This window comes from Pinus tabuliformis, chromosome 5_2 (genome assembly GCF_031772625.1).
Source record: "Pinus tabuliformis cultivar Carrire ecotype Pingquan chromosome 5_2, CPIR1, whole genome shotgun sequence".
NCBI classification, from domain to species: Eukaryota; Viridiplantae; Streptophyta; class Pinopsida; order Pinales; family Pinaceae; genus Pinus; species Pinus tabuliformis.
Window position 1 is genome coordinate 225,944,891 of NC_142306.1, and position 10,923 is coordinate 225,955,813.

At 41.2% G+C, this 10,923-nt stretch overlaps 1 pseudogene; it reads left to right on the forward strand.

The window, feature by feature from the left end:
* Positions 1 to 8,676: 8,676 nt before the first annotated feature.
* On the forward strand, positions 8,677 to 10,516 carry LOC149158360 (UDP-glycosyltransferase 72B1 pseudogene; annotated as a pseudogene).
* The last annotated feature ends 407 nt before the right edge of the window (positions 10,517 to 10,923 follow it).

Below are 10,923 nucleotides of genomic sequence, written 5' to 3' on the forward strand. Positions count from 1 at the left end.
AGCTTGTTTGTGTTTTTCACTTGAAAACGAATTCAAATTTGTACAACAAATTTCTTTTTAGGCATCAATATTAAGAAAGTGAAAAACAAATACATGCACATGTGCATTTGCATATTGACAGTTTGTTTGGCTTGATTTAGGAAAAGTGCATTTACAGTGTGCTCTTTGCTCTTTTAGAAAAGATTGTGTCTTTCTTTTCCCTTGTAGCTAGGATTTTCATTGCTGAAAAGAGATAAAAGCTTGCTTATCATCTTTAGATTGCATTTTAGGAATTACATCTACATCTCGTGGTGAACACAAAAGGAAAACTTCATAAGAAAGATCAACCTAAAATAAATTCAATGAACTTAACAATGCTTTGTAACTTAACGCACAACATTTAGAGGTCTAGGCTAGAGACGTATTCCGGCGTCGTAAAGCCTGGTAACTGTTGTCCTCACTGATGGTTGGGTGATTCCTCCACTTTGAGACGGTAAGTGCCAGTACGGACTTGTGCTCCCACGTACCGTCAAATATATATTGGGAGACCCCTATAGGCATAAAACCTTTATCCATAGGAAGTCGTGTCGGCCGCCCTACTCATCGCAATGCACCGAACACAGCATTTGGGAAGATTGATTGTCATACCGTAAAAAGTATTCTGCAGTTTTGCGATTGGTTTGCTAATCCCTCTACTTAGACCTCCAGAGTAGTCCCTTTCGTTCCTTTTCAGACTCCTTAACGGAAAAGGTCCATCTCAGCACTTGTCACTTCAGGCTCATTAAAAATCGAAGGAGACTAGAGTCATCTTTTGTTTTTTCTCGACTCTTTAAAACTGAAAAAACAAGTTGTGTCAAAGCGTGTTAAAATTTATTTTAAACGGAATATTTATCCCCTTTTCCTACGTTGATCTTTGGGTTGAGAAAATGGAGCCTACCAACCAAGGAATTCCCCTTGGTGGAAATCCTAGTCCCTTCTCCTCTTGGGGAGATGTTGGTGCGCCCCATATGGCCACATTGTCGCTTCCAGGACTGACAATTGGCTTGCCAGTATGGCTCTTCTCAACCAATGTCGTTCAGAACACCACTATTCCTGAACAATCGAATCAGCAATTAGACGAGTCCAGAGTTACCCACCAGCCTTCTACTTCTTCTAATTCTTCCTCTCCTCCTTCCTCTTCACTTGACGGGACTGGTAAAGCTAAAAGCCAAGTTCCTAAGGAGAAGAAGGAAAAGAAGAAGAAAGAGAAAAAGAAGAAGGAGCCAAAGGCGAATGGGGGAAAACAAGTGTCGTCTAACGAAAATCCACACACAGCACCGACCAGGCCTAAATCGCCATGTGTCATTTGCAGAGGAGACCACTTTCACAGAGATTGTCCTTGCATCCCCCGGATACTAAGGGACTGGTCTCCTCGTTTGCATAATCCGGTGTCATCAACCTCTGGAGATCATGTTGAAAGCACACTGTCAACTAGTGAAGGTGAAGCCCCAGGACGAAAAGGGAAAGTTAGATTTCCTTGTAAACTGTGCGAAGGTGACCATGCCCTCCACCATTGTCCCTTATTAGACAAGGCTAAAAGAGTTTTGGATGATCGTCCAGTTTCACTGTTACGACTTCCTCCTGGATATAAAAAACTCTTTCCGAGTTCATCACTATTTGAGAACCCAGCTGGCCCGCTCAGGTGGTCGGCTGAAGCGCCTGTCATTGAAGATAAACCAACTGAATCCATACCAGAGGAAAGTCAAAAGGTCGAGGCGACGGTTGACCCGGTCTTGCCTTCAGAGGTTTTATGTTCGGATGATACAGTCGCTGAAGAGAACAAGGATGACACCGTCCAAATTCTCTTCATCAACACAGACTCCGACGAACATGGGGGCAATCCACCCATTCCTTTACCGCAGGAAGGAAATTCGTCAAAGCCATACCCGGCTGTCTACTCGGTCCCACCTTCAAGCAACCTAGTTGTATCCTTCGACTGGAATCAACTAGGCAGACCCTGTTTGCCAGCAAGCATACAATTCCGAATTATCGTTCAAATATATAGAATGGTCATGGCTGGTACCATCATAGATGAGGGGGCTTCTGTGAGTATCCTTTCCTCTATTGCTTGGAAAGTGCTTGGTTCGCCATCATTGTTGCCTGAAATGAGAAATCTGACAGGCTTTGACAAAGGAACCAGTCGACCTTTAGGGATCCTTCCCGATGTGCCCATAACATTGAGGGGGAAGACAGTTCACATGAACGTCATGGTAGTTCAAGGACCCTTGGATTATAACCTACTCCTTGGACGAGACTATATTTATTGCATGGAAGCCATCGTCTCCTCACTCTTTAGAGTAATGTGTTTTCCGCACGGAGGAAGAGTGGTCAAGCTCGTGGACCAGCTTTCATTTCCCAGAGAACGCATAGCAAATAGTCATATACCGTCCCTAAATGGTCTTTTCACGCAAGAAATATCTCAATCCCCGGTCCGTCCTCCCGATGAGCGCGAGTAATTCGGCGGGATATGACTGAAACCCACGGGGCATGCATCCTGGTTTGCTTCGGCAGGAGTACTTTGGGTATAGAGTAGGTTTCCGCGGGAGAATATGACTAGTCTGTACCCCGTCCGTGATTGGAAGAGGGGTTATTCTAGAATAAGATTCTCTTGTCAAAGTTATGTGAGTTGGCGTGCACCGTCGCTCACCTTTGTTTATCTCGGTAGACATCGCTGAAGAAGTGTTTTATTTGCTGTGCAAATAGAACAATTTTTGGGTAACCTGTAAGTGGTAGGCCTCTCCCGATGGAACAAATGTTTTGTCTGCAAATTGAGGGGTAACTTTGAAACTCTGTTTTATACCTGGGGGCATGCAAACCTTTTTGCATGCAAGGAAAGAGCGATTATTTATCCGTTTTTTGGATTAATCGTTTCCTAACTTGCATTAAGAAAGGATGTGGTGCAAAAATCTAAAAGTTGTCGTTTTTATATGAGACATTCTTATCATATGACTGGATTAATCGAGCAGTTTTAGCGCATAGTTCAAGCTCGTTAAAAAAATAAACATAAGATTGAGCAAATGTTTCCACCCGCATTTAAGCTCGTTAAAAAATGAACTATCCCCCGGTAAATAACCACCATGAATGAAGCATTTTCATCCATTAAAGCCTTGGTCGTGTTTGCACCGTCACCTCCACTTTTCCATTGGCCGATCATTCACCTCCATTTGATTGTTTACCCATTTTGAGGAACAACTGCGAAGAGTGATTTCACTAGCCATCCTTGTAACACTGCCGTGATTGGAAAATTCCAAACCTTACCTGGAATCAGCTGCTACCCCTTTTATCACTCGTTCCTCAAAAGACGAGTCTTCTTTAAGCTCTTTTCAACTGACTCGTAAAATATGAAAATATTGCCGAGTTTTGGCCTTCCAGCTCGTTAAAGCGACCGGAAGTGCTATCCCTCCTCTAGATTTTAATCTTTTTGGACCTGAGGGATTATTGCAAAAAAAGATCGAGCGCTTGTTTTGTTCGGCTCGTTAAAGCTATCGAAAACTCATCCCTTCTGTATTGTTTTATACATTTTCGGACTTAAGGGATTAGATGACGATAAAGGAACTTCAGAGTTACCTTTACATACCTTTTCAGACTCTCTAAAAATGAAAAGGACCGAGTTATCTTTGTCATTAGACTCGTTAAAAAGATTAATAGCGACAAACTTGTCTTTAGGCGAGAACGAGTTTCACTATCGCTAGGCTCGTTAAAACATAGCGATGGGTTTGCCCGAAGGACAAATTATAGAACAAGCATATGTTATCCTCCTAAAACTTGACAAAAATAAAGAGGTACTGGTCAGCAATGACTGGGGAAAAATTGGGAAGAAAACTCAAAGAAACTTTATTGGTAGGAAGTCGCTCTTGAACATGACACTTCCACTCCATGCCTGAGTCAGGTTGGGTTGTTTCATTCACCGGTCACATCACCATGGTCACGCCACACCATCCATATTTGGGGTAAATGCTACCACTCCATCACATAAGTGTCGCCGACATGTTCAAGAGAAGTCATCCAGAGAAGTCACCTGTGTCCCATCCACTACCATATATTATACTTCATTCTTTCATGACCGCCACCCTGAACCATATATCATCAGATCGTTTTCACCTCCATCAAAATCATTTGCTCCGTTCCGTGTCATTGATGTGGGATTCATTAAGGCCCTCCTTTGATGGATCGCTTCTTGTCGACATGAGCTCATTATCCAAGAAGTTGATCTAGGAACAACCCCTTCAGTACTTTGAAGCTTGCATGCCTCAATGGCAAGTTTCTCACTTTCGGCAATAGGTATACATCAATGACCTTCGACTGAAAGATTTTGCGTGGTGTTCAACGCCAAGTCCTTTATTCACACCACGTGAATTGTACTGCAGTACCTTGAGGGTCATTATTATTATCGGTGATTCCTCTCGCGCTTGTTAACAATTTACATCATTGACTGGTAATCAAGCGATGTCTTTCCATGTTCGACTTCAAAACATTTCTTACATGGATCGACATGTACTTCGAGTGAAGATTGGACGAGATTGAAGACCCCGGATCTAGTTTCATCCTTCCGGGCTACGATATATATTCATGAAAAATAAAGACATTGAAATGTACAGCATTGCAGCACAGATAATCATCCTACCAAAAGGATAATGACTCCATCAGAATCATCAGTCTACCATCAGACGATTGTCTGTCCTATGTACATGAAAATGAATTTATAAAGACTCAGCATGGGAATGCCCGCCTCAGCTAGATCATGAAAACAGTATGAAGATAATGTATTGTATTGTATCTTATTACAGGTCTCCTCCCAGCATTGGAAGAACTTCGGATCCTCCTAATAAAGCATTTCACCCGATAAACGGCCTCATACTTTAGGGGGCAACTGTTATAGACATTTTTGTGCCTTACAGCTCTAAGCATGAAATGTCCATAAACCCAGGGATCCTAAGTCCCTAAAAGTGTTGTTCCAACTCCTAAAGAAATAAGGTCAACAAATTACAACTTCTCCCAGAAGTTCTCCACGAGAAACTGCTCAGAACTAGTCAAATCAGGATCATTTCAGCTGCTCCACTAGCTAGCTGCGTTGCAAAGCACCCAAACACACTAGCTAGGTGCGTTGCAACGCACCTAAATGCACTACCAAGGTGCGTTGAGCGGGAAATGACAAGTGGCAGAGTCATTCCACGAGGTGGAGAGACAATGGAAGCTTCCAAAATCTTCCCCAATGACACTTGCCTCACTGAATTCGACCAGTGATGAGAAAGAGGCTCTTAGTCTCCAAGTGGAAGCAAGAAGTGACAGAGAGAAGCCACTAATCAATTCATGAGCTGACTCATCCTCTTTGCATACATCTATATATGGATCCCTCACCAAGAGATCCAGAGGCTGGAATTTTGTACATTGCAGAGAATTGCTGTTGGTTTTGAGATAGATATCAGAGTATTGGGTGATTTATGTTTTGTTGGAGGTGAAGAGGGGATTCTATGCTGGGAGGTTGATGCTGGATCAGGAATCATCGGTTGTAACTCCTCCTGGATCTTCTTGTTTTATCAATAAAACTATTTGAGTTTCTCCTACATGCTTGTGTATCATTGATGTTTGTTACATTTCTATGTTTAGCTTAAATCTGATCCTAAGCTATTTATGAATATAAATCCATGTCTTTGTGTAGTTTCCTTCTTCAGTGATCTTGCAGGAACTTGGTGACGCTGGGCAAGTAAGGGAGCAGGTAGCTGGAAGCTGTCAAAGAGGAGAGAGAATGGATCAAAGGACTAGCGCAAGACACAGGTTGGTTCATCCTATTCCTCTTCGTTTATAGTTCATAAAGAAGAATACGAAAGTAGTTTTCCCTGTTTGTTTCTGAGGTCACTGTCACACCTCAGTGGGATAGGGTCGTTCTGAATAAACACTTTTCCCATTAACAATTGACCATGTTTGATTCTATAAAATATGGTTGACCATGATCAACCATGGCTCACCATGATTGTCCATGATTTTTATATGGAGGCTATTTTTGTCACAATGCGACATCCGACCATGATTGACCATGGTTGGTTATGGTTGACCATAGTTGACCATGATTGATATTATAAACCCAAGTTAATAATAAACCCAAGGGATTAATAGTAAAACCCCATGATTGACCATGATTGACCATGGTTGACCATGATTGATATTATAAACCCAAGGTATAAAAGCCCAAAGATAATTATTAAAAATACTAAAATAAACATCATTGAGCACAGTTGATTTTCATATCGAGATAATCCTTGTCACAATGCGACATTAGACCATTGTTGACCATGGTTGAACATGGCTCATTATGGTTACCCATTGTTAAATAATATTAAACCCTAGGAATACGAACTCTTAGATCAATAAACTCAAGTTATTGATATTATAAACCCAAGGGAATAATAAACCTAAGAGATAAAAATTATAAACCCAAGGTATATAAACCCTAACATGAATGCTATAAACACTAAAATAAACGTGGTTGACCATGGTTGACCATGGTTGATTTCCATATCCATATGGTTTGACCATGTTTGAACATGGTTAGCTATGATTGACCATGGTTGACCATGTTTAATATTATAAACCCAACGGATTGGCATTATAAACTCAAGGGAATAATATACCCAAGGGATTAATACTAAAACCCCAAGGGATTATGAACCGGAGAGAATAATATTAAACCGAAGGGACTAATATTATAAAACCAATGTATATAAACCCTAAGATAAATATTATAAACATTAAAATAAACATGATTGACCATGGTTGATTTTCATATTGAGACAATCCTTTTCACAATGTCATGTTGGACCATGGTTGACCATGGTTGATTTTCATATCAAGACAATTTTTGTCACAATGCGATGTTGGACCATGGTTCATCATGATTAATTTTCATATCGAGACAATCTTCGTCACACTGTGGCGTTCGAACATGTTTGACCATGATTGACCATGTTTGATTCTATAAAACATGGTTAACCATGATCAACCATGGTTAACCATGGTTGGCCATGATTGTCCATGATTTTTATATGGAGACAATTTTTGTCATAATGCAAGATCCGACCATGATTGACCATGGTTGGTTATGGTTAACCATAGTTGAGCATGATTGATATTATAAACCCAAACTAGATTTTCATGGGATAATTTAATGCTCTCTGCCTATCTATTTTTCGATAAACTTGTGCGTGGGGGATATTGCAATCCAATCCTGTGTTTTGTTCTCTCCGCGAATCTATTCTTTGAAAAAATGCTTCATGGTGGAGATCGCGATCCATATTCAAGGTTTTCTACCACAACCGCAACATTTGATTTTGGAGGAGAGGCAATCTCTAACATCAAGGCATTATCATGCTTCACATTATCATGCTTTGGTTCAGTTTCGGCATTCAGGGGTTTTTGGTCGTCATTCATCTAAGTGGTTCTAGGGGCTGCAACATCATTAGAAATATGAGTTGCTGGAGGCGATATAGAAATAAGTTTTGCCTATTCGTTACTCCTTTAGGCTTGTCGTGGTTCGCGTGGAAGGCAAGCATTAGAAATATGAGTTGTTGGAGGCGATATAGAAACAAGTTTTGCCTATTCGTTACTCCTTCAGCCCTGTCGTGGTTCGCATGGAAGGCAAGCATGATGCAACTTACAGTGAGTAAAACCAAAGAATTTACGGAGAAAGGGTTGAACTTTGGCCGTACTAAGACTGTCTCGAAAGTGAATCGAAACATATGACGCAGAGACTCACGAATCTATAGACAATGTCCTAAGAAAAAGCCTCACCATAAAAAGAGCCTCACTCTTAATTATTACATATGTTTTCTTGAAATTAATTTTTAAATTTAGAAAGATGTATTAAAATTATAAGTTTAAATAATATATTATATAGTTTTAAGCATTAAATTTATTTATATATTGAAAGTTTAAATAATAAAAATATATAATCCAATGAAAAGTTAAAATTCAAATTCTAACTGAACACTCAAAATAATTACACAATATCAAAATTCAAATTCTAACAAAAACTCAAAATATAAAATAATTAAACAACACGCAAATTTATTATGATTTTCAAATTTAACGCCAAAAACATGGGAAAACTGTAAGGTTGTGAATTTATCCAATCCGTCTTCTTTCCTCGTCAACTGAACAATATAATATAATACGCTCAATGCATGATACGCGTTGTTTCACTGGAAATTGATAAAAATATTCCATGAAAAGACATGAGAAACTTAACATTACAATATAATCCGTTCGATAAACCATGCACATTGTTTCACAGTAATTAATAAAAATAATGCCAAAAACAAAATCTTGTGAAGAGTTAGACTACACTGAAAATTTTAGTTTATGAAGAACATATGATAGAATCTGTTTGGAGCGATCGTGTACAGCGTGATGTGGAAGAATCGTTCACATAATAAATTGTGCTTCCCTGTCGCCCCTTCATTGAATCAGACATACTTTTAATAATAAAAAATTATTAAGAGAAGCCATTCGAATTTTCAACGGCCAACTACACAGTTTTGTTTTGCAACGAGCTTACGCAAGCTATGAGCTTGCACTCCACAATGGCTATCAGCTTACGCAATGCCTATGCAACGAGCTTACGCAATGCCTATGTCCATTGACATATTGGCCGCGGCGGGCACAATAAAATGAACCATCCTACCACAAACATATCATCTTGCTCCCTATTGTTTGAGGCTGCACTGATTTACACTGAACAGCCATGGGAACCCCAAAGCCTCACGTAGCTATTTTTCCTGGCGCGGGAATGGGCCATCTCATCCCTGTCGCAGAGCTCACCAGGCACCTCTCCGCCACCCATGGACTCTCCATCACCCTTATCACCTGCAAATGGATGTTCTCCCCTCGCCTCATGGATGCTTATTCCAAGTCCATTGCGTCCTCCGGTCTCGACATCAATTTCATCCAGTTGCCGGACGAGGAGATCGAAGGCGCACAACATATGAAAACCGAAACTTACTTATCTAAGCTTTTTGAAAAATCCAAAGGATCAGTGGAAAATGCTCTCAGATCCCTCCTCCACTCTGCCTCTCCCCTCTCTGCTTTCATCACTGATTTTTTCTGCTCCACTATGCTCGATGTGACCGCCGAGCTCCGCATACCCACATACGTATTCTTCACTTCCCCTGCGTCTGTGCTTTCAGTCCTGTTATCTCTTCCAAAGCTCGTCTCGGAGATTCCAATTTCGTTTAAAGACATGGATTTTCCAATAGAGGTACCGGGCATTCTGCCGATCCCTGGCAGAGATATGTTGACTCCCCTTCAGGACAGGTCTGATGAGGGCTTTCACTGGTTCTACCGCCATTCCTCCCGTCTGTGGGAAGCGACGGGGATTTTGATCAACACCTTCGAGGAACTGGAGCCTCAAGCTATCAAAGCTCTGGTGGCAGGAAAGATATGTAATCCGACGGATATTGATCGAATGCCCCGCTTTTATCCAGTTGGGCCGCTCATATCATCGTCGCCACTTGAACCCAATGACAAACCTGTGGAAGATGGAGGGGCGGATTGCCTCAAGTGGTTAGATAAGCAGCCGCCTTCGTCGGTTCTCTTCGTTTCCTTCGGAAGCGGAACCGGTCTCCCAAGGGCTCAGGTGATCGAACTCGCCTTGGGATTGGAAGCAAGTGGCCATTGCTTCCTGTGGGTGCTGCGCAGTCCGTCGAGCAGCTTTCTGTCTATCGAGGAAACAGAGATTTCTCAACTGTTACCCGAGGGATTCGAGAGCCGAACCCAGGACCGAGGACTTGTTGTTGCTTCATGGGCGCCTCAGATTCCTGTTCTCTCTCACCCATCCACCGGCGGTTTCCTTTCTCACTGCGGCTGGAATTCCACACTGGAGAGCATCTCACATGGAGTGCCCATGATCTGTTGGCCTCTCTTTGCCGAACAGAGGATGATCAGGCTTCTATTGGTTGATGAGTTTCAAGTGGGAATCCCAGCAAAGATGGAAAGCGATGATTTCGTAAAGAGAGGAGAAGTGGAGAGAGTTGTTAGGGAGTTGATGGAAGGAGAAGGCGGGATGAGGGTAAGGGCGAGAGTGAAAGAATTGAAGGAGGCGGCCGTGAGTGCGTTGAAAGAAGGGGGTTCTTCGTACAAAGCCATGGCCGCTGCAGCGTCTGAGTGGGCAATGAACGCAGGAAACTCATGAGCCACAGCACCCAAAACATGACTTCCATTAGGGACGAACAACCTCTAGATAGGAATTCTGTATGTCGATGGTTATCATCCATCCAAATGTAACACCTTGCCTTCCATATTACGGTAGTTTTATTTCACTTAGATTAGATTTAAAAAATGGAAATAGAGGGAAAAAATGTTTCGCGCCACCACATAAAGGCCACAGAGGGAGCGAGCTGTGAACCCATGGCAAATCAGTGGTGCTATGCTGTTTGTTTATGTTTTCATATTTCATATTATGACTAGTTTTCCATTTTTATATGATTGTTTGTCACGTATATATATTTTGGCTTAGCAATGTACTCATCACTCCCCGTTTGTTTTAAAACAAGATTTTTTCAATATCCCCTGCTCTGGTTAGTGAAAACCATGCTTGGAATTAAATTTTCTAGTTTCTGTTACTTGTTATGGCATATACTTGACATCACTGTTTGATTTTAGAGTGTAAATTCTGTAACAGAAGCTGAATCATATTGAGGATTTCAGGACAGTGACAGCCATCCAATATTAAAGATAGTAAATCTCAGGAGTTTGCTCGCTTATAGTCTTGGATTGTAGAGGATTTGAACCCATGGAATTTTAGTTCAAAGATGGAAGGATGGGTCGCAGAGTCTCTTCCTGAACCCTTTGAATGTTCTCCGTATCTTTTGAAATTTCTGAATTTGATATTTTATTCTTTATTTTATGAAATAT